Source organism: Rhinolophus ferrumequinum, chromosome 3, assembly GCF_004115265.2.
Source record: "Rhinolophus ferrumequinum isolate MPI-CBG mRhiFer1 chromosome 3, mRhiFer1_v1.p, whole genome shotgun sequence".
Classification (NCBI taxonomy): domain Eukaryota; kingdom Metazoa; phylum Chordata; class Mammalia; order Chiroptera; family Rhinolophidae; genus Rhinolophus; species Rhinolophus ferrumequinum.
In genome coordinates, this window is record NC_046286.1 from 11910484 (window position 1) to 11935334 (window position 24851).

A 24851-nucleotide genomic window follows, 5' to 3' on the forward strand; every position below is an offset into this window, starting at 1 on the left:
CAATTTTGACATGTGTGAAAACGGAACAACTACACCTACTGGTCCGGGATTTTGTGAAGATTAAACAGAGAACGCACGGAATGTGTGTGGTACCCAGTGAGGTCTCCTAGACGCTCACCACCTGGGGTGGGGCTTTTCTGTTGTTTTGTTTTGACTTGGGTACAGTATAGATCAAGCTCAATGACTCAGTCGTGATTGAATCAGTTTAGTTATTTGTTTCCTGGGCAACCTTCAAGTCCTCCCTTTGTTTCAATTAGCAGAATGGTCTTTAGGGGCGGGACCTGCCAGAAGTGGAATCAGAAAGGAAGAGAGAAAAACCATCTACTGGAAAACCTCAGTGGTCTGGGCCCTTTGGGATAGGGACCAACAACCTCACGTGCCCTGCTATCCCCTAAAAGCACCACTACATCATGGTACGTTCACTTGTATCTATAATGAAGCCTGAGAGACACTGGAAAGACTGAAGTGCATTTAGTATACTATTCCCCAGGCAGAGAAATAAACAGAGTGTAGATAGATACTCCCGTGACTTGCTCACTGTTCAAGGAAGCTTTCTGCGGCAGGATGGCCTCTGCAAGAGAAGCTTACAGTTCTCCAGGGCTCAGTGCAATTTAGCAGGTACCTACGAGGGGCTCTGAGTGTGGCCCAGGGTCAGGCCAACTTGTCCAACGTGGCTATTGGTAACGAAGGAGGGTTTTGCTCTCTGGGGCCTAGCTCTCAAGCAGTTCAAGACCCCAAAAGAGGAAAAGATAAGTCATTATTTAGTGGCCATCTAATGCTTAAGAATATCTTTGGTTATCATTAAAGAAAAAAATTTAAGTGGGTGTGCCCCAGTTACCCGGAAAGAGTCATTTCATTCCCTCATGACACCAGATAAGGAGACAGTCTACTTCCCTTCCTGTTTCAAGGGGGCCCTCCGGCTCTCAGATTCTAGAAAATTGGCAGTAACTCTGTCCATATCTGCCTCGTGGCCTGCTTAAACAATGGCCTCCTTTAAGGAACTTGGGACACACTATCTGGCAGAGCTGTTCCAGGGAAGCAGGCCTGGGGTGGCCTTGGTGGCCCACATCTGCTACCTGATTGGATGGGGAAATGAGACCCTTCCCGGTGGAAGCTCCTAACTCTCACAGAGCTCAGTCAGCCTCGCAGATGTCAGAGAAGAAAAGATGAGGCATTTGCGGGGCACCGCTCACACCCATTGTTTTTCTGTGAGGCAGACTCATCGGGAGGTTTAATTCCAATTTTGAGCTAAGTTGTGGAAGCTCCGAGGGAGAAAGAGATTGCCAAAGGATCACATGTGCTGGTGAGAAGCAAACCTGAGGGAGATAAGAGCCGGAGGCCTCTGGTCCCTGACCAAAGAGCCCCCAGCAACCACGAAACCACTGCCACTAAAATGAGACCAGAGCCCCCACGTGACCTGAGAGTTCTCCAAAAAAATACAAACAAGAAGGCATCATGGAAGTGCAAAGAAACAAACTCCTATTTATTTCTATTCCATCGATAAAAATGTCATAGGCTTCTCCGAATAGCTCTCATTTTGTTCTCCTTGTTCCCTCCACTCTTGGTCTTATGGACCTAAACCAAGTCTCCCTCTGTCCTCTTGATTGTGTGCTCACAGATTATCTCCTTCTTCGTGGGACACTCACAGGAAATTTAAACATTCTCAGACAGTGTTCTTTTAAGCCCACTTCCCCTGCCCTCCACCCCTACCTCCCACCTAGTTGCTATGTGTTCAGGAAATGCAAACCCAATATAGAGATAACCCGGACCAAACAGAAAAGGAGACTGGCCCTGTGACCTTGTTGGGCCAATGACTTCCCCTCCCTACACCTCAGACTTAGCTTCCACAGAATGAGCTTGGACCCAGTGGGCTGCACAAAGCTCCCTCTGGCTCTGACTTACAAGGGCTCAGCTGGATGAACCTTCCTAGACCCTGCCTGTCTCAGGGACACTCAATAATTCTGAGCCAGGATACTGAGGCAGTAGGGTTTTCCACCACTGACACCTGATCCCTAAGGATCCCAGCCTAGTGGGGGGAAGAAAGAGCCGGGAGTCAGGACACCTAGATTTCAGTCTCAGTTCTGCCATCTTTTGAAAAAGAGAAGGGAGTGAGTAGAAGAACTTATCCGAGGAGACTTGAGCTCCAGCTATAGTGTTTTAATTAAAAAAAAAAAAAAAAAAAAAAGAATTATATATGTGACTAGTACAATATATTTAAAAAATACTTTTCAAAGGTAGATCACCCAACAGTAAGAAGGAGATGGGGCCAATGTCCAAGCACCTCATAACGACTCCGTTTATGACATATTCCCACTGGCTTTTACATGGCCGTGCAGCCTACGAATCCTTTGTTTGGGTGCCTCTTATCTCTACACCCACAATAACCCCAGCTCCCCAAACTCCTCAGACAGCCCCAGACATGATGTGTCCCGACTTCCTGGTTCTGGAAATGGTCTCCACATCTGCATCTAGGACAACCCCTCGTTTCACTGTGAAGGGTTTGGCAAACAGGAACTCAACCTGGGGTGTCACCTAATGAAGACTATTCCATCTCCCAGTTGAGCTCCCCATGGGCAAGGCCAGTTGCATGGTACAAGTAGTCAGTCTTGGCTCACAGCTCTGAATAACTAAAATGGAGGCGGCACAGGAAGCATGAATCATCATCGGGACAGAGGCTGTTAGACTGAGGTTTGCAGGCGGGGTAGGGGATAGGCTGGAGTTGTGCCGGGCACCTCAGCTGGGTGTCAAGTACCCAGAACATAATCTTGGGAGTGTGGAGAAGAAAGAAGCCCCTCCCTAATTCCAGCGACATCTATGCTCAGGCTTCTAGAAACCCTCACCCTTCTAGATATTTGCGCAACACTTGGAAAAAGAAGACAAGTGGTTTAGTCCCAAGAATTTTTTTCATCCTCACCGACTGCATTTTTAAAGAAAGTTCCCCCAATCCCTGTTTTACAAAAGTGAGTTGGTGGTCTGGAGTGAACGGAAGCATCGTTAGACAAAAGCCAAATGCAAATCTACTCAAGACTATACCATGTTCCTGGGCCATGAGTGGTCAAACACACTTTGGGAAACCTGGTGAAGCAGTCACACATTAACTGTAGGACTTCTCAGGGCCTTTGATATGCTAATGGCTCTCCAAGAAGGGCCACAGAGGCCATCTGTGGGGCTGGAAGCACCATACTGAGTCTCAGTGAGAAGGCCCACCTCAGTTCACACTACTGCTACACTCAGAATGCACCAGGCTCCTTTTCAGTGCCTCACCCTACCCGCCTCCAGATGGCCAGCTCCAATCTACCTCCTCCAGCCTTCCCTGCCGGTTCAAGGGCCCGGTGCTGTCCCCCTGGGAAACACACTCAGGATACCTGACACTGAATCTTATGAAGATGGTTTATCCTTTGTGCATTTTTTGGTTACAACGTCTTTTAAATTAATAGGCTTTACTTTTTAGAGTAATTTTAGAGTTACAACGACTACGCAGTTTTTTAATACCACTTGCCCACTGTACAAAACTAGAATACTACAAACAGCAGGTGCTGTAAAAAGTTGTTGCCTGATAGATATCAAACCAGGAAGTGATATAAATTTGAGAGTGATATAAAGCCACTTACTAGAAGGAAGTGTCTGAAATAAAACGTGTCACAACAACTGTAAGAATGGAAGTAAAATGGACAGTGAAAACCACCCCTCCAACCCCTGCTAGACATATGTCCAGCAGAGCGGCTGCGCCATCCCTCGACCTGGGGGCTCCACAAGGGACAACTCCCCAGTGAGTGGTGTCATGAGACGCCAGCCCCTCATGGCTCCGTGACAGGGCACACTTGGAAGGAGGACAGAGATGCTGGGGTGTCCCATTTCCAGAACCCATGCAAACACTGGCCAGAGCAGTGTATGTTTTCCCTCATATTAATTTTAAAAACACCTCAGTTTGGAGAACATAATAGTAAGGCTGGGAATCCCATTTTAACCCTAGATTTCTGCCTCCATTTTCATCACATTTCATAAACCAGTTCTGTCAACGTAAAAGCATCACTGAACGACAGCATGGGCCTTGAAGGGGTCTGTTCTCAGTCATAACAATATTAACTACCATGGACTGAGTGCTTATAATGCTCCAAGTTTGTGTTACGAGCTCTATGCATAGCTCCGTCTATTGTCCCCATGTTACAGATGAAGAAAGTGAAGCTCAGAGAGACTAAGCCAGTAAGTTGCTCTTTCCCTGTCCCCCCAGCCATAGTCTCATATCACTGTGCTCTGAGGCCTCCCCTTGGAAGAAAAGGGGCACCACTAGGAGACAGAAAAACCAACAGCAGGAAGGATGAGGGTGTGGGGAGGAAGAAGGGGCACAGGGAAGGGAAGAGAGAGAAAAGGACAGAGTAGCATGAGGACAAGAGGAAGCTGGCATCTGGAGGGGTGCCCTGCGACCTGGCTGTGGCTCCAGGAGACCTTTGCGGGATGGGGACGAAGCAGGAAAGTTGCTGGTGACGGCCAGAGAAACAAGCCACAAAATATGCAGAAGCCATTTCCTCTCCCGAGGAAGATAAACAATAGATGCATAAACAAATTTTACAAAGCTGTCCAGCTATTTAAAGTGTTCTGGTAAGAGCTCATATCCTTTGTGAGCATAAAGCTAATTCCTAAAAAAAAAAACACCACCAAAAAAAAAACCGGTAAAGGTTATTTTGGGGAGAGGAAAGGTGGGGAAAAGGGATAGGAGAGGAACATACTCCTTCCTGGTCCATCACCTGTTAGCCCTGTGACTATAACCAGTTACATGTCCTCTCTGAGCCTTGGGTCACTTTTCTGTGAACAAGGACAGTCATTACCCCACAGGGCTATGGTGGAGAAGAATGTACTTTTCAGCTAGATACCTACTTGACTTTCTCAATTGAAGTAACTAACATGCTGGATAAAATTTAAAATACAGAAGTTGTATACACTGTAAGAATGCTGGGCTGGTACAAATGAAAGGATTCTTCAAAGACCAAAAGCAAACCAAAAGCAGGAACCTTGGGAGGTTATCTAGCAGCAAAGTTGGCTTTTGCCCTGAGGATTCCTGCTGAACCCTAGAGATTCGAGATTCCCCACGGCAGATGCACAGGATTCAGGAAACAGGAGAAAAAGCCTGGTCCATCCTCAAGTTGGGACTCCAAAAGGCTCCACCCTCAGCGAATGAGAAATAAAAGCACAACACAGAAGGAAACCTGGTGAGGGGAAATCTCTCCTGAAAATCTGTAACCAAAAGCTGGATCTCACACAGGCTTGCAGTTTGAATTCAGGCTACTTGTGAAACCAGAAAAACCTTAGGTAGAAAATGAAAGTGATTTTTGGTTGGTGGTGCCCCCAGACAACTAGCAGAAGTTAATGCAAATCCTCTCTGGAAAAATCAACATCAACCCATAACTCAAATAATTCTCAAAGATAAAGTTGCAACAGAAACAAGCAGCTCACAGAAGACAACAAAAACAGGAAACAAAGCCCAGTGAGTAGAACCAACGGACGGCAGAATCAGACCTGCACAGATTTCAGATTCTGGAATTACTAGACATGAAATTCTATAATTTTAAATAGCTACTTCAATATATTAAAGAAACAGAAACAAATTTGCAAATATGAGCAAGAAATAAGGGGCCAGAAAACCACCAAGAAAAATAATGGACCAGAACTAGAAACAATAAATAAAGGAAGTGAAAAGAAAAAAATTCAACGGATGGATTAGACAGCATTTGAGACACAGAGTAAATTAGTTAAATGGAAGACATATTTGAAGAAATTGTTCAGAGATCACAGAGACACAGAGATTAAAAATATGAATAGAAGTTAAGAGATACAAAGAATAGAACGAGAAGGTCGACCATAACTATAGTTCTAGAAGGAGATATTAGAATGGAAAGGAGGTGATATTCAAAGAAATAAAGGGTGAGAATTTTCCAAAAGTGTTGAAAGACACCCATCTTTAGCTCTAGGAATCCTAACAAAACCCAAGCAGAATAAAGACAGAGAAATTTACACCTAATTACATGACAATGAAGCTGCAGAACACCAAAGAAAACAATATCTTTCACATAAAGAGAGAAATGCCAGGTGACTTATAAATGAATTAGACTGACAGCCAACTTCTCAACAGCTACATTCACAGCCAGAGTCAGTGGATTAATGGCTTCAATGACCTATGAGAATATATCCAGTAAAGCTACTTTAAAAATATATATATTTTTATTAAAAATGTAGCTAACATACAGTATTACATTAGTTTCAGGGGTACACCATAGTTATTTGACATTTATACACCTAAAGAAGTGATCACCGTGATAAGTCCAGCAACCATCTGACACTGTACCATGCTATCACAATATTATTGACTATATTCCCCATGCTGTACATTACATCCCCGTGACTTAATTTGTTTTTTACCTGGAGATTTGGACCTTTTATTCCCCTTCACCTTCCCCCACCTTTCTAATTTTTCAACTACAGTTGACATTCGATATTATTTTATATTAACCACAGCATAGTGGTTAGACATTTGTATAATTTAAGAAGTGATCCACCTGACTAATGTAGTACCCACCTGGCACTATACTTAGTTATTACCATATTATTGACTATATTCCCTATGCTTTACATCCCCATGACTATTTTTAACTACCAATTTGTACTTCTTAACGCTTTCAACTTCTTCAGCCTGCCCCCCCAGCCCCTTCCCTTCTATCACCCCAACAAATCTAGTACCCACCTGACAGTAAAGCTACCTTTCAAAACTGAGAACACAATAAGATATTTTTAAGCCAACAAAAACCAAACCAAACCAAAAGAGAAAAAACTTGAGAGTTCACCACCAACAGACTCTCCCTAAAGGAAAATGCTAGAGGATTTATTTTAGGCAGAAGGAAAATGATCTCAGATTCATGAAAGAATGGTGAGAAAAGATACTGATAAGTATGTGGGTAAATCTATACACTGTATAGAATAATATCTAACCATTAAGGGGAAAAAAACCAAACAAAACAGGACAGAATGAAAACACAAAATAACAACTGTATATACATTGGAAGAAGCAATGGTTAGAATGATGGTATTATTTTGAATTATAGTCTTTTTTGTTTTGTTTTGTTTTTTTAGAATTATAGTTTATGGTGCTTGTATTGGTTGGGAGGAAGGCAAAGACACTGATTAATTTTATACTTCATTAAGCATGCCTGTTAGAATAGCTGGGGTAACCACTGAAAGAACAGATACAGAGCATATAATTTCCAAATAAGAAGATGGAAAATGGAATGAGGGGGAAAAAACACCTCAACCAAAAAAAAAAAGGCAGAAAAAATGGAAAACATATAAAGATGGTCCCAACTCATCAATTAGGTATACCTACTGTAAACATCTATGCACCAAATAGCATTGCCTTAAAATACATAAAGCAAAAATTCCAGCACTGTGAGGAGAAATGGACAAATCCAGTGGGACATTTTTAACACACTTCTCTCAGTAACTGATGGATAGATTAATCAGACAAAAACAGAAAAGGACATATGGTAGGTGATTTGAACAGAATAATGAACTGACTTATTTTGATGCTCTTATGAGTACATGGAAAACTATATCTAATAATTAGAGAATACACATTCTTTTCACTCACGGAACATTTAAGAAAAAAATTGAAAAGAGATAAAATATAGAAAAGGAACACACAGAAATGGTTCAATGCTTATTTCCAACTCCCTCTAAGGATCCAAACCTATTTTGTCTTAAAAAAAGACAGAGACCCTGTCTTTCTTGTTCACTCATGTATCTCTAGAGTCTAGCATAGTGACGGTCACAAAGGACGCTCTTAATAGGTATAGTAAGGTATAGTATGTCCTCACTTAATGTCACCAATAGGTTCTGTGACTTTAAGCATAACGCCATATAACGAAACCAATTTTACCACAGGCTAATAGATATAAACAAGAGTTAAGTTCCCACAGCATCTCATCAACATTATATTGAAATGACGTTGAACAAAATGACATCATTCCAGGACCACCTGCCCTAATGAATGGTGAATGAAGGATTCTCTGTTGAGGACGGCACAGGTTGAGCGAGTAACCGGAGGTGATGAAGTCCTTTCCTACACAGAGGGGAACTAGAGGACAATGTGAGTGGCGCCAGTGTCTAGGCAGAATTTATACAAAAAAGGAAGCAGAGTCATGACAGCCATCTTCAAATCCGAAGAGAGGGTCATGTGAAGGAATCTGTGAAAACCCAGTCTTTGTGGTTCCCCATGGCAGAGCAGAGATGAGCAGGCAGGAATCCCAGAGAGGAAGAATTTGTCCCAACAGTAAGAAGAATTTTCTAACAATGCACTGTTCAGTATTGGCTGGGAATTGGCCTGGCTGAAATGAACCTCTGAGGCCTCTTATGAAGCTGAATGGGACAGGAGGTTCAGTCCAGTCTGACCGTCCTTTTGATTCCATCCTGTTCCAGAGATTCCTTCATCCCAAATTCCCTGGGTCCCCAGTCCCTAAAAGATCTGTCCAACGTCCCAGATTCAGGATGTGGGGAAGGAATAGTGAGAGCTTCAGTCCCCAGAAACTCAATTCAGTGTCCTATCTCCTCCACCACTGGCCTCCCCATGAACCAAAACGAGCACGTTTTTCCCCATTAGGCTGACGCGCACTAACTTTATCCATGTCCCAGGAAAGCCCCTTTTTCCAGCACATGGTGAGGGATTACAAAAGCAACCGGAGTTTTAAGATGAGAACTCCTAAACTTTCCAAGAGGAAAAAAAGTAAGCTTACCTTGACCTCCGCAGCAGATGGTTGAGTTGGGGGTCTGGCTCTGGGGGCTTTTCCTGCGGCCGGCCGGTCATGCTGCTGTCATGCTGCTGGGCAGGTGGGAAACGGAGACCTGGTTCTGTGGGAAAGAGAGAAGGGTAGGTCACTTCTTCATCCTTTGCTCCCAGCTCTCCATCACCGGCCTGTAGAAGACACTACCCAGAAGCCCTGGGCGTTTCCGAGGCTGGCCTCACCCACTCTCGTGTCACTGGGGAGAAGGCAGGCAGGCATTAGACAAATGTTTCCCACGCCCTGCAACGTGCCAGGCAGGGCTGTAAGGAATGAGGCTATGAAGATGTATTAGATGCAGTCCCTGCTCTCAAGAAACAGGAGAGAGAGGGAGAGAGAGAGACACGCGCAGACAGACACGTGTTTCATTACAATATAATGTGGTAAGTGCTGCGATTTCCCCAAATTCATTCAACAGCCTACCTGTCCCACGGGGGAGCAGAGGCAGCTTACAAGTGCTACAGCACAGGGCTTCTCAAACGACTGTACTCGTGATGAAGGACCAGTTGTCTTTAATTTCTAATCCATCACAAATGAATACTTTTATAAAATATAATAAAAATGAACTGCTAAAGAAATGAAATGAAAAAATGTTCATACAAAGTACAAGCCTACTTTTTAAGTATTCAATGCAACCGATTACTCTGTCCAATCGGTATGAAGAGTTTCTAAGGGCTTACTCTTAAAATCTGTACTTATCTCGTGGACCGGTAAACCGTTTGCAGACCAGACCATCCCAGGAACCACACTCGAGAAGCACTGCTACAGTAGAAGTTCACAGAGGGCAACTTTCCTAAGATGTCTCGCTGATCTCTTGGTTCCGAGTTCAGTGAGTCTCTCTCCAGGAAGGAGAATCATGGCAGGGACTTTGGGAAAGTCTGGCTTTGTGGTGTTTGGACAGAGGCAGTGGGTTCAGGTAACAGAGCAGGAGGCTCATGGAACCTGGTCAAAAGTTGTGGCTTCACCTTGAACTTCCAACCCTAACTATGGCAACCCCCGCTGAAGCTACCGCTCTGAATGGGAAGAATAAAATGTCTTCTATTAACGTGTAACGGGACATTTCAGAAAATAAATCATTTCCAAAATGTCAAGAGGGCTGCCGGTGTTCATTCCTACTATTTAATGTTATAAAAATAATTTTTTTAAAAAATTGAGAAATCCTTTGTCTGTGACAGCCAGCTCAAAAAAAAAAAAAAAAAAAAAAAGCCTCTAAGTACCTATTGCCTTAATACTTGAGGGAGAGATTACAAGTCATTTTCACCCATTTGAATGTTTAAGAGAAAGTGCTCATTCCTCTAAACTCTCCGCTTTTAAGTAGTTCTTATTTTAAACTTTACAAGAAGATAACGCTGCAGAAAAAAATTTCTTTTCAAAGTCTTTTTTTAAAAATGCAAACACACATACGCTCTTTCTCCCGGCTTCAAATGCTAAATCATCTGCAATTTGGGAGTTTGTTACTCATGAAATACTAGCGATAAGCACATTATAAACATTCCTATAGCAATAGAACGCTTTTGAAGCCATGTCTGTGATGTTACAAAGATTGTATATCATTATCTCTGAATGTTGGCGAAGAGAAGGTTATGGAAATAACTATTTATATACAAATAAGTCAATACAGTAACTGGCAACCTGAATAGCAGACCATGGCATAGGCTGGGATGCAGGAATGTACTTCCCTCAGCTTCCACGAATAAATGTGCTGGCCTTACTCTCAACATGGGAAAATAAGTCTCCAAGGTTCCCCATGAGTCAGTCCTTGGAGCTAGTTGTCTCATGGGCAAGCATTAAGCTTAGACAACCACACCATGTGGTCACCTTTTATTGGCCACCTACTGTATGGTAGGTGCTGTGCTAGACCTTGGCGTTCTCAAGATGGGTTCTTCCTCAAAGAGGCCCAGGCGAGACATGTAAACAGGTGATTACAATTCCCTTTCCCTGCTAAGAAGTCTATTGGCCGGCGTTAAGGGAAAGTAAATGAAGTTACCTAGCTCAATCCATTCATCTATCCAATGCTGACTGAGCACCTAATATGTACCACGCAAGTGCAACGCAGTAGGCATACAGCAGTTGAGGCCAACGTGGTCCCTGCCTTCATGGAACTTACAGGATAGTGGGAGAAAACAACTTTAGTAATTAGAAATAGCTATAATAGTGATATGCTCTAAAGAAGTACGGCTACTGCTAGATAGCACATGACGGGGTAGACGGAGCACGGAAAAGGGTCGGTGGTCTTTCCTAAGGAATTCGTCTTTAATCTGAGCCCTAAGAATAAATTAGAGAAGCAAAATAGGGAGGGCAGATAGCCAGCACAATAAATACCCTGTGCAAAGGTCCTGGGACGAGAAGAAACAAGGCCCATTTTAGCTATGAAAGGAGGCTCTAATAAAGATCAAATAGGGTCTTGACCTTACACCAAGCTTGCATCCCTGTCATATTAAGGGGAAGCATTAAAGACGTGTAGGTTTTCCAAAAAGTGCCCAAGAAGTTCCCAGGACAATAAGGTGCATCTCTGCTAAATTCTCCCTCATTTCAGGCTGGCACAAGGCAACCAAAACAGGGGTCACCTTGTCCTATTTTATAACAAGTTTAGGACTCATGTATTTTCTCTTCAACAGCAGTACCTTGGCTAAATCCAGTTTGGCCAGTGGTAAAAATTAGTCAATGCTCACTGACCCAGAGTGTGGCTTTGAGGGTGTACACGAGCATTCTATGATTAATTATGGTTGGAGAGGCCTCATGGTGGATGTTACTTTACGAAAAATCATACAAGTTCACGTACAAAACATGGGCTTTGAAGCCAAGCAGACCTGGGTTCACATCTGGCCCCATCCCTCACTGGCCCTTTGGCCTCGATCTTGTGTAAATCGGGGTTAGCAGTGCCTTCCCTGCAGTGGTCCCAGGGACGTCATCAGCAAGCATATAAGTCCCACACTGAGCACACTGCTGGCTCCCAGCAGGCCCTGGGTAAGTGGCAGTATTCCTCTCCCCGCACACCAGTGAGTGGGGACAGCCATGCCCATCCCTCAATGAGAAAAATCAACAGGAATCCACAAAACAAATTTCCCAGCCAGTACTGGGGCTGCAAAGCAGCTTTGCAAGGGCAGAGGGGCCAGCCATCAGGGACCATGGGTCCTGATGACTCACCATTTCTTGGTGTGCCCGCAGGATCCCCGGCCACTGTGCTGAGGGGTCCTCGCTAGAAGTTCCACTCCACACCAGGGCTGTCCATCACTGAGTCACAACGCATCAGCCCTAGGCTCAGTCTCCTAGGAGGGATCCAAATGTCCTCTCCGGGAAATGATAGATCGCTCCACCCAGGAGCTGGGCAGGACGTTCTAGATCCACAATGAATGACTGGGATTCCCGTGAACAAACAACCAAGTCCCAGAGGGTAGATGAGATGGAAGAGCTAGCTACCCCATCCTGAAAGCCTCATACAGGCAGGCATGGTGCTGGGATTTCCCAGACGGTTCCAAGCCCTACTAGGGCACAGGCAATGTCTGCTTTTTTCACCACTGTGTCCCAAGGGATAGCAGAGCAGTTCTCAATCCTGACTGCATATAGCTCAAAAAATGCTGCAGTCACCGCTGGTATCACCATTTTACAAGTGAGGAAACTGAGGCTCACTGACTTGTCCGAGACCACAAACCTGAGTGGTGGAGCCAGAATGTGAAGCCCGGAAGGTCTTCCTTTACTTCATTACGACACCACCTTATGGGATGGAAATCTTACTTATCTCTTTCCCAGCGAGGACACGGCCCTGAAAGGCTGTGTGCCGTTCCAAGGACTCCCGGCTGGCAAGTCACCAGGCTAGGCCAGTCTTCCCACTGTCCCTAACTGCTGTCTGGGCCTCAGTTTCCCTTTTGCACTGGCGGTGACTCATGCTATCTTACCACACTGTTGCTAAAGTTTAGTGGGGGGGATGAAGATTTAAGAGTCCTGGGGAGAGAAAAAAATAATATATAGAAAGGAACACTTTAAATGGCTAGTAAGGGGCCCAAACCAAAGAGAAAGGGTCCTCTTTAGCCACAAGGCAGTTGAAATGAAAAGAACAGCTCACATCCCACTGGGCCAGGGGGAGGGTTCAGCTGAGGGAGGGACGGGACACAGGATAGAAACTATGGAGCTTCTGAAATGGAAAGCAGGGCCAAATGAAGTGTGAAGAATTCCTTCCATGCCATCTACAACACATTAGAAGTTGGCACAGATTTTAAAAAGCAGGAAAAGGAGAAGGGGGAGGAAAAGGAAAACAAGGAGGAGGAAGAAGAATTAAATTTGTAGATTGACTCTAAGAACACTAAGAAATAGTATGGAGAGTAATCAATGCTATGAGAACTCTTAAGACTCTAGTCACTTGGGGGCCAACCGTTCTGTCAAGTGAGTTCTCCTACGAAGAGATGATGGTGACATGGGAGAAGGCCTAATTTTCAAGCGAGACACCCCACACCCCCAAAAGCCAGGGAAGCCTGAAAACGTTCCAGATGTGGGCAAAACTGCCATCCCCTCTCCAACCACCTCTCCTCTTCTTTTGCGGTCCCATTTCCACACCCATGGACGTTGGGAAAAGAATAATTTGCGTGCACTAGAGGAGGTGGTTCCTGCTCAGATCATTATGAGATAAAGGCAGATCCCTTAATCAGGCCTTTATGCACCTGATTATTCCAGAACACAGAAGCCGGGCCATTCACATCAACATCAGAGCCACTCAAACATTGCGAGCACATCAGATGGACTCATCGTAGGCCGACAATGGACGGCAGGCCACCATCCACTCTCCACCCTCCTCAGATCCTCTCACCTCCACTCACAGCTCCAACCAGCTTGTCTTTCAGGTCTTTACACACTCCACGCTCTTTCCTACCCCAGGGTCTTTGCACGTGCTGGTCCCTCTAACTAGGATACTCTTCTAGCTCCCCTCTCATTCATGTCTAGTTAGCTTTCAAGTTATAGCATCCGCGAGACTTCTCTGACCTTCCAGAAATTTAAATGTGCAGCAGCACTTATTACCGTTGTAATGAATTAATTATGTGACAAACAAGTTAGTGTCTCCAGACTGTGAGCCCTACTAGGGCGTGGGCACTGAATTTTTCACCATTGTATCCCATGGGCTAGCAGAGCAGTTCTCAATCCTGACTGCACGTCAAAGTCACTCAGGGAGCTTAAAACAAAACATAGATGCCTGGGTTCTACCACAAACCTATACATAAGTGTTTAAAGCTTGCCAGCTGGTTGTAATATGTGGCCAGGGGTGAGAACTGCTGACTCAAGGAGGCCGCAGGTGCTGCCGGGCTTACCTCCTACTGGCCCAGGGAGATACAGTAGGACCTTGCTCCCTTTGCTCGTGCGGATACAATGTATAACTTCCATGTTGTTTTCCACCCCAGAGATTAAATGTGAAGAAATTCTGAAGAGGGAAACAAACTCCTTATTGTTAGACAGAAATGCTGTTCCTTTCGGTAAGTGCTTCTCCGACAGCCCCGCCCCCGACACACCTCGTCCACTAACCCTGGTTTATCACCTTTATCCTCAGAGCCACAGATTAACCTGATGTGTTCCCGAAATACACATAAATATTTGGGGTGAAATCCCCTAATTAAAAAAATTAAAAATAAAACCGGCCTAGCTATACTATGAAGCAGAATGCAGAACTTTACATTAAATTGCATTAAAACAGGAAGAATTCAAAACCAGTTAGTGCTGGGACAGGTCCTCCAGGCCAGCATCAGGCCGTAAGTATAGACGCTTTGCAAAAACTCACCCATGGGGCACTGGGGTGGGAGAAGTCATTCATGGGAGGCAAGCCATCCACGCTGATCTGGCCTTTCCAGGGCAAGCCAAGAGCAAGCCGTCCCTACTCACTCAGTTAACCCTTAGTAAAGGGGAGGGAATAAGTGCTATGGTCTCAATGTCTGTGCCCCGCCCGCCATTCATATGTTGAAACCTAAACCCCAAAAGTGATGGTGTTAGGAGATAGACCCTTTGGGAGGTACTTGGGTCATGAGGGGGGAACCCTCATGAATGGGATTAGTGCCTGTATAAAAGAGACCCCAGAGAGCAACCTAGCCCTTTCCCCCATGTGAGGACACAAAGAGTAGAGGCAACAGCTACGAACCAGGAAGAGTGCCCTCACCAGGACACAACCTTGATCTTGGACTTTCCAGCCTCAAGAACTGTGAGAAATAAATTTCTGTTGCTTATAAGCCACCCAGTCTGTGGTATTTCATTACAGCAGCCCAAATGGACGAAGACAGTAAGATGTATGGGGAAAAAAAATCCAACCTCTTAATCAGCACACGATGCAACAACTCCAATTACCTGATGGTTTCATCAGCCCAACCAAAGCCCTGCTCAACCGAGTCCCACAATGCTGTGCAAAGCAGACTGTCATTTAACTAGCTGTAAGGGTGACCTCTCCTTCAAGGAGTGGTTCTCTGACTTTCGTGTCCATAGGGACCACTCGGAGAACTTAAGAATGAACCTTCCCAGGGCGGCTGGATGGCTCAGTTGGTTAGAGCGCGAGCTCTCAACAACAAGGTTGCCGGTTCAATTCCCGCATGGGATGGTGGGCTGTGCCCCTTGCAACTAAGATGGAAAATGGCGACTGGACTAGGAGCTGAGCTGCGCCCTCCACAACTAGATTGAAGGACAACAACTTGGAGCTGATGGGCCCTGGAGAAACACACTATTCCCCAGTATCCCCCAATAAAATGTATTAAAAAAAAAAAAAAAAAGAGTGAACCTTCCCTTTGCACCCACTAGGTTGGCCAGAGAATGAAAAACAAACAAACAAGTATTGTGAGAATGCGAAGTAGGAACCCTTGCTGGTAGCAATGGGAAAATAGTGTGGCCAATTTGGAAAGCAGTGTGGCGGTTCCACAAAACCTTAACCATGCAATCACCATATGATCCCGTAATTCTACTCTTAAGTACAGAGCCAAAAGAAAGGGGGGGGGAAGGTACTCAACCCCCCAAAAAAACTGTTCACGAATGTTCAAAGCAGCTCTATTCACAATAGCCACAAAAGTGGAAATAAATGTCCATCAACCGACTAATAAACAAATCCGGTCTATCCGTACCATGGCATATTATTCAGCCATAAAAAGGAAGGAAGTACTGATACATACTATAACATGGGTGACCCCCGAAAACATTTTAAGTGAAAAAAACCAGACACAAAAGGTCCCATATGGTATGACTGTTTTTATATGAGACACCCAGAATAGATAAGTCCACAGAGGCAGAAAGCAGATCCGTGGTCGCTGTGGGCTGCGGAGAGGGGAGAATGGGAGGTGACTGCTTAGTGGGTCTGGGGTTTCCTTTTGGGGTGATGAAAACGCCTTGGAACTAGGCAAAGGTAATGGTCCCGCAATACTGTATGTGCACTAAATGCCACACATTTATATACTTTGAAATGGTCAACAGTTACTTTTATGTTATGTGAACTTTACCTCACCTGGAAAAATAAAAAGTTTCCTGAGCCCCCCCATGACAGAGTCTGACTCAGCAGGCCTCTGCTGGGTTCAGGGACCTGCTTTGTAAAAGAACTTCTGTAATTATTCTGACACGGGGGTCGCCGGCATGGCCTCAATGCCAGGGCTGAACGGTGTAAATGATGCTTTTACTTTAGATGAATCAGTAATACTTGTAGCTATTCCCTGAGTGCCAAGTACTCCCTGTGCCACGTACTCCCTGTGTGCCAGGTACTGAGCTTGGTGCTTTCAAATACAGTATCGCGGAATCACCCTGCAAGGAAGGAATGATCACTGCTTTGTTTCAGAGATGAGGCGACTGAGGCTCAGAGAGGTTAAGTAAGTTGCTCAGGGCACACAGCTGATTAACAGTGGATACTGTCTGATTCCACAGACCTTATTTTCCCCATCATCCTATACCATGCCACGGTGTCCTTTAACAATCTCTTCCAGGTGGCAGAAATGTCATTTTTGTGTTCACATGTACAAAATACTCTTGGTTAGAGACTTAGGTCGTTTTACTGAAAGCGTGGTCTTCAGTATCCCCTAGGAATTTACTAGAAATGTAGACTCTTGGTCCAAATCCAAGGTATACTGAATCTGACTCTGCTATCACCAGACAGTCATGTGTACACTGCTCTGAATAGCACTGTCTCTCTATAGCTCTGCTCCCCAACATGGTAGCCAAGAGCCACAAGCGGCTATTTAAATTAAAATGAAATAAACATAAAAATTCAGTTCTTCAGTTGCACTAGCCACGTGTGGCTAGCAGCTGTCATGTTGGACAGTGTAGAATAGAACATTTCTGTCATTGCAGAGAATTCAACTGGACAGCAGTATTCTAGAACTTGGCACTACTGACATTTGGGGTGGCATAATTCTTTGTTGTGAGGGGCTTTCAGCATTGGTAGGTAGTGCAGGAGTTCTCAATCTGGGGTGATTCTGCCCCTCCAGGGACACCCGGCAATGTCTGGAGACACTTTCTGGTTGTCAGAGCTGGCGGGGGTTCTACTGGCATCTAAGCATCCGGTCATGCATAGGACAGCCCCACAACAACACATCTGGTTCAAAATGTCAGTAGTGCCAACGTGAGAAACCCTACTCTAAAGGAGTCAAGAAAAACGTCATTCTCAGTAAAACCGGAGGCAGGAGACTCATGAGACCCAAGTGCCCCGCCCCCTCCTTTGCTCAATTCAGAACCCCTAAGCAAACAGGGGTCTATTTTTGACAAGAATGAAGAATAAGAAGTCCCGGTTCATGGGGCCGGCCCGGTGGCTCAGGCGGTTAGAGCTCCATGCTCCTAACTCTGAAGGCTGCCGGTTCGATTCCCACATGGGCCAGTGGGCTCTCAACCACAAGGTTGCCAGTCCGACTCCCGCAAGGGATGGTGGGCTGCGCCCCCTGCAACTAGTAACGGCAACTGGACCTGGAGCTGAGCTGCGTCCTCCACAACTAAGACTGAAAGGACAACAACTTGAAGCTGAACAGCACCCTCCATCCCCAATAAAGTCCTGTTCCCCTTCCCCAATAAAATCTATTAAAAAAAAAAAAAAAAGAAGTCCCGGTTCATAATCTATGAACTCATTACTAAAATGAAGTCTCTACACTTCGAATCCCATGGGCTAAGAAAGGCACACATTCATTTTTAGCACTGTTGTTTGGAATGGGTGATAAATTCCACGGGCAACCAAAGTCTGCCTGTTGGTCAAGTGCAGACAGCATTCATTTGTTCATGCATCTATTTATTTAAAAGCCTTTATTGAGCACGTACTACATGTCAGGTAGTCTTCTCGTGTTGGAAATAGAGCAGTAAAGAAAAAAAACCAGGTCCCTGCCCATGTGGAGCTGACATTCTGGTGGAGGAGACCAACAGTACTCACATAAACAAATACACAAGTAGCGTAACGGTGTATGAAGAAAAATAAGCCAGGATAAGGACACAGAGGAGCGATGGGGGAACAGTCATTTGATGTCACCTATCTGAAGAGTGACCAGAAAAGGTCCCCTGAAGAGGTAACATCTGGGCAGAGACCTGAATGAACTGAGATTGAACCAGGTAATTCAAGGAGGCATGAGAGTTCCAAGCAGAGGGAACAGCAGGTGTTGGGGTCTTTGGTGAAACGAGATTGGTGGAGGGGGAGAGCTGGCAGTGAGGTCAGCGAGGCAGGCAGGGGCCAGGAAGCAGGGATAGAAAACACTGGACAGCTCTCAGCAGAGGAGAGATGGGTTTGATTCAACTTTTTACATGGAGAACAAACTATGTGAGAATAAGAGCAGGAAAGGCCAGACCAGTTACAAGGCTGCTGCAGTCTTCTAGGCAACCGATGGGGAGGACTTTTTGTGAATGAATGAATTAACGGAATCATTACTGTTAACACTCGTTCTCTACTTGGCCAGTGCTATTAATATTCTATCTCAGATATATCACGGGTAGACCAAGCATGAAGTTCAAGCGACTTCTACGGGAAAATGCATTCTGGGTTCCAAATGATCGACTTGGGTTTTAAGTTGAGAGCTGTGTGATCTGGGAGAAGAGAGCAGGAAAGGGAGGTGGGGGCTAGGGCAGATTTGCAGGAGGAAAAGGGGATATTCCCCTTTCTCCAAAGCTATCAGAGGAGAGAAATCTGAGAGGGGCCTTGCCACTGTAATTCCTCCAAGGGCTGTTGGGCAGCGGATGCATAAGACCCAGCTCTTCTGCTACAGGCAGAGCAGAAGGGAAAGGATTGGTGCTCCCAGAAGGATGGCACTACAGCTGTGAATGGAGGAGGGCGTGGAGTCTTTTCCAAAAGCAGGAAAAGCTCTACTTCCGGAGTCTCTTGAGTTTTCAGGGCAACGCAGCCACGTCAGGGAAACAGACATGGAGCCGGGGGATGTAGGGCAGAATAATTCAGCGGTGCCTGTTCCTAACTGCACAGCAACGGGTATGCCTCCCAATCTCCCCGATCCCCTGTAAAGTGGAAACAAGAACCCCGTCTCTCAGAGTGCTTATGAAGGGGCAAAGGACACGATGACTATGCAGAGAGTGATGACTACTTCTGGTCCATGGGCCAAAGTCTGGGCACGCACCTCTGGAGCAGATGCCGAACCGACCACCCCCCACGTGGGTTCCTGCTATCCTCATATCCTGGCAGTTCAGCTTTACCCATGGAAGGAGGATTTCTTTCATTAATTCACCCATTCGACACACTTTCACTGGGGTTTCGTGCCAGGCATGGCGTTTGGAAGAAACAGTGAGTAAGATGCAGCCCCTACTCTCAAAGAACAAACGGGCATGAGGAGTGGCAGGAGACATGAAAACAGGTTCCTCTAATCCTCCTTTTCTCTCGGTGCACGGTGCCCACTGTGCAGATAGATTTCATTCCTTTAGACTAGTGCCACCAGCCTTCTGGGGCCTGCAAATCCCCTTGACTACAGGTAGCCTGCAGCATCCACCCTGGGGACAGTGTCCTCTGCTCCTGTCTAGACTGGCAAGTAGGCCTGGTACTTTCTGCTGGAGTGGAAAAGAATGGTGAGAAAAAGGCAGGGCTGGCTGGGCAGAGGGAAATTGGAGAAGCTTCTGCCTTCAGCCAGGCCTTCCTCCCTCCCATGGACATGGCTCCAAGAGAAAAAGAAGACCAGGATGGGTCAGGGACCAGGTCACCCACTCCTGACCCGCAGCTCGCCTAGGGCACAGCCATCTCTCCAGCACTTCCCAAGGAGCATCTTTAAGAGAAAGCTCCAGCTCTGAGTCATCTGAAGCACAGAGGAGACCTTGTAAAAATAACTCCAAGTATGAGGCTCCTGTATTCACATTATTCAAGATATAAAGAATTTAAAAGCAGGGCAGGAAGCAGAGGAGGAAAGTGTCGTTCACATCAGTTTTCTTCACATGACAAGCAGCCAGGAACTCATTTGCAGAGGGAGCCCCACTGCTCTCTCTTCTTGGAGTGGTTACATAAGCTAGAGACAGGGTCTTCTTTGCACCCTTCTGACTCTCCCACCCACCTCTCTTGATCTGTCACCTCCGAATCTGAGCCTTCCCAGTAACCCCTGCCAGGATTCAGAGGGGCTTGGTTGTGCCTTCTCCTGGATGTCTTCCCTAAAACAGGGAGTTCACTTGAAACCCAAGAACCTCCATGAAGCCCCAGGGGTGGGATTTCTGGCACCATGACTGTGTGATAGAGAATCTCTGAGGGGAGGACGGCAGGGTTGGCCAGATGCCCGATGGCACACGTGGTGGGGCTTTCTTGGAAGACCCTGGATTTCAAAATGTTAGGCTACCCACGCTGGGTGGCCTTGGGAACTCGCCTGGTCATATTTAGGGTTTCCTGGGCTCCAAGAAGGGAGATACTGCTGACTCACTTCCACTCAGCTTTGGAGAAGATGTGGATCTTTAGGGGTCATAGAGGTAAGGATCAGGATTTGCAGATAAGGAAGAGAGCCCAGTAAGAGGAAAAGCAAAAGAACAAGATGGGAGTACGGAGAGATGAAAACCAAAACGATCCTGGATAGTAGGGGACAGCAGAGGTTTTTACTTAGCACTTATTAAACATGGCCCTTTATAGGGAGCCATCCTAACGGTGGTCCTGACCTCCTGTGGCTTATAATTAAGGACAAACTAATATCTCCTTTTAGGCAAGTGCACATACATCTTAGGAAAGAGAAACCTCAACCAAGGAGTGGTAAATCTAAGTCACAGCGACAGTCACAACTCTGCCTCATGCTAGTAAAAAGAACTAGTAGCAAATTCATCACTTTGTGCTTTGTAAATATCCCTATTCACAAGAAAACATGCTTGAGAGGATGATTTTACCCTGACTGCAGACTCTTCATCCACATTAAGTTTCTGGCTTCACAACAAGAAGCCCAGCTCACTCCATGCTTTCCAATGTCCACAGTTATGTTAGGGCAGAGACATAAACATGCCTTGCAAAATAGAGCTTGTGCATCCAAAAAATATTTGTTGAGTATCTGTTCCACGTGAGCCATGGTTCTATGTGAATGCATACAATGGTGAACAGGAAGACAAAACTCCCTGTCCTCGTGGAGCTTTCATTTTAATAGGGGAAACAGGAAATAAAGTAAATAATTAAAAGACATGGTATGTTAGATGGTTATAGATATCGTGGAGAAAAATAAAGCATGGGATGGGCAGCAGTCAAAGAAGGCCTCTCTGAAGTGGTATCTGGAAAACGACCTAGAAGAGGTGAGGGAACTATGGGGAGACCTGGGGGAAGGGCATCCCAGGCAGAAGGAACAGCAAGGCCACAGGCCCCGAGGCAGGTACCTGCCTGATGCAACGGAGGCTTAGGAGAACAATGGCGTGGCTGGAAGAGGCAGCATGAGGAAGAAAGTAGAAGGAAATGAGGTCAGAGAGATTCTAAGGATGATTCAAAAATGAATAAAACAGAAACATAAATATGAAGGAGCGACCAGATTATTCACATAGGGCACCGAGGGAAGGCCTTGGGAAGGAGGTGTCAGTTGAGCTGAGACCTAGAAGAACAGTGAAGATCTGAAAAGATCTGAGAAGAGACCATTCCAAGCAACAGCAGAATGGCCCTGAGGCGGGCTGAGCCTGCGCACAGCAGGGGCACAGTGGGTGGGACAGAGACCTGAGTGGTGGGAGGGGCTTCCCATCTCGTAGGGCAGTGGCTCTCAACCTGGAGTGATTTTTGCCCTCCAGAGGACATTTGACAATGTCTGGAGACATATTGGGTTGTCACAACCGGGGAAGTGCTATTGGCCTCTGGTGGGTAGAAGTCAGGGATGCTGCTAAACATTTTAGAACGCACAGGACAGTCCCTCTCAACACAGAATTATCTGGCCCAAAACGTCAATAGCACGGAAGTTGAGAAGCACTGGTGCCTTGCAAGAAGCCTGAGCCTTGCAAGTCATGATACAAAGTCTCTATACACAGAAGCCCCGAGTACTAACGAATCCCAGTGCCTGCCAGCGTGTGTGATCCTCACACAGGGCGCATCCATCACATCTCGCTCCAGGATACGTGTGCGGAGACGAATGAGAAGGACGCCAGGATCAGCTCTGACGACGCAGGAGTCAGTGTGGGAGCAAAACAGCTGTGGTAAGGTCACGCCGGCCAAAGTTAGAGCTAAGAGGGGGCTCCTGAAGCAGAGACAAAGGAGACGGGATGTGAGGTGGCCAGTGAGGTTACGTGCAAGCAGACAGATGCCACCGAGAGCTGTTTTCCAGCAGTTGATGTCCCTGAGAGTGAAGGCCGGACCCTGGATGAGGGGGAGAGGAGCCACCTTGTTACGGTAAAGGGGGCAAAGGGCTGGCGAACGCTACAGGTCTGACAAGTGTGACGGGCGCAGGTGGAGGCCACTGTGGAGACAGCCCAGGACTCAGGAATGAAACTACCGGGAGAAATAGCTATGGGTTGAGAAGGGACTTGGGGGGGCTTGATATGGGGGGGGGAGACTGTCAAACCCAGCCACACAATAGCAGGAAGAAGCGAAGGAGGAAGCAAGAGGGGCCCAGAAAACCAGGGGCATGTCAGTATGATCTCAAATTTGGTGATGACTACAGAATGGGCTGTTCTCTGCTCCACTGGGGGTGGCGGCGCCCGGAATCAGGCCTCCTGGCTACTGACCAACACAGACAGCACTTCAGGTGGCAAGCTTTCACTTCTCCCCCGAGTTAAGTCCACAGGTCTGGGGAAGTGGCAGAGATGACCAATGACTCTGACATGCCGTTAACCGCACCCATGGCCCTCCTCCCCACCCTCCTGATAATCCCCATGAGTCATCAGGAGAAGCTGGTCCCGCTTAAGTGGAAAGAGCATCTAGATGAGGTTTTCATCACTTAGAAATGAGAAAAATGTCTCAGTGCAGAAGCAGGCCAGAACCCTTCCACAGTCACTGGGTAGGGAAGCCTTCCTAATTGTTGGGGGGTGGGGGTGAGCAGGAGGGGCTGCCTCATAGTGACTCTGTTCCACCAGAATCTCGGGTGGTGTTCTGAGGTCCGGGTATGTGTGGGCACAGGCAGTTAGACACCCTCACTAACACTCACTCAGCGCTAGCTCCCTTCCTCTATGGTTTTTTCCCAAATCACATTTATTCTTCTCCACCTATAAAATATGTTCGTTGTAAAAATTTTAGCAAACATATACAAAATGAAAAGGAAAGCCACTCATAATCCTGTCACTTTAGGAGAATATTTCTTTTTTTTTTCCCCTGTGGCTAAACTTTTAAGACACTGTGGTTGAAATCATATTGTATATATAATTTTGTATCCTGTTCCTAACGTAGCATTTTGACATGTTATTAAAACCTCTTTGTAAATACCACCTTTATCCATTGAATAATAATCCATTGGAAATGATGGCATATTCCATAATTGGAATGGTGTAATATTATGAGAAATAGAAACCCATATCCTCCAAGGACTCATTTCACCTAGTGACCCCAGAGCACTGAATACAGGAATTGTCAGCATTTTCTTAGTACTTACTACAGTGTTCTGCTGGGTACTCTGCTTCCTACTATGTCAGGTGGCTGTGGGGGTTAGATGAGGGAATGACACAATATCATACTGTCACATGCAAAATGTATTTCCTTTCTCCAGACTTGGTACTGCTACACTTCACTTGGTTGAGGGTCATATCCCATCCATCCCATTCTTCTCACAGGAAAACCAGGGTCTCACCCTCCTCATTCAGTTGAGGGGAACCTCCGGGTCCTATTTAGGCACGAGGAATGGAGATAACATGGGTTAGGTCCTGAGAAGCAGAGGAAATGTGGACAATGGAAAAGCTCCTAATGGTCATCGGGTGTAGACATACGGCAGGGCTTGGTCGACTACAGCCTGCAGGCCAACCAGCCATCTGGTTATGTAAATAGAGCTTTACTGGGACATAGCCACACCCATTCATTTAAATATTATATATGGCTGCTTTCAGCCATAATGAGCAGAGTAGTTGTGACAGAGACCATACGGCTTGCAAGCCTAAAATCTTTACTCTTTGGCTCTTTTAAGACAAAGTTTGCTGAGCCCTGTGTTTGTAGGCCAGTCATCCTCCAAAAGCTATGCTCTCCCTTATTTAGCTGAGAAGCAGCTGCCCAGCCAGGAACTACATCTCCCAGCTCGTCCTGCAGCAAGGTGAAACCCCATGATTAGTTCTCACCAACGAAATTTGGGCCAAGGGATGTGTGTCATTCTGGGGCCAAGCTGGTTAAGAAGTGGGTGAGCCTCCAACACCTTCTTTTCTCCCTTCCACCTGAACTCAGGGAACTCTTAGGCCCTGCAGTAGTGTTTCTCATTCTTTTTTCATCATTTTCATCATTATTCCCTCGGTAAGGATCCTTTTCAGACACTTTTTTCCTAGTCTCCTTCCTCCATAAAACTGTAATACCAAATACACTGTATATCTGTTTAGGTACCATATGTGTATGTGATTTATGTGTAAGAATATACGATTTTTTGGCCCCCTTGAATGAATATTACCCCAATGAGAATATATCCTCCAGGGCATAGCAGAGCCACAAGATAGAAGGTGTCTGGGTCTCTAAATACCTTGGGGGAGGAATGCTATGCCCATTTGACTGAGAGCAAGAAA

At 45.9% G+C, this 24851-nt stretch overlaps 1 protein-coding gene across 15 annotated transcripts in view; it reads right to left on the reverse strand.

Annotated features, from left to right (window-relative positions):
- The window catches only part of TRERF1 (transcriptional regulating factor 1), a 193525-nt gene that overhangs the window by 52296 nt on the left and 116378 nt on the right, over positions 1-24851 (reverse strand). For all 15 annotated transcript variants that reach the window (XM_033103429.1, XM_033103443.1, XM_033103441.1 and 12 more), the window contains one exon: positions 8778-8892. The gene's annotated coding sequence lies outside the window, so the exon portion shown is untranslated. The remainder of the gene's footprint in view (positions 1-8777; positions 8893-24851) is intronic.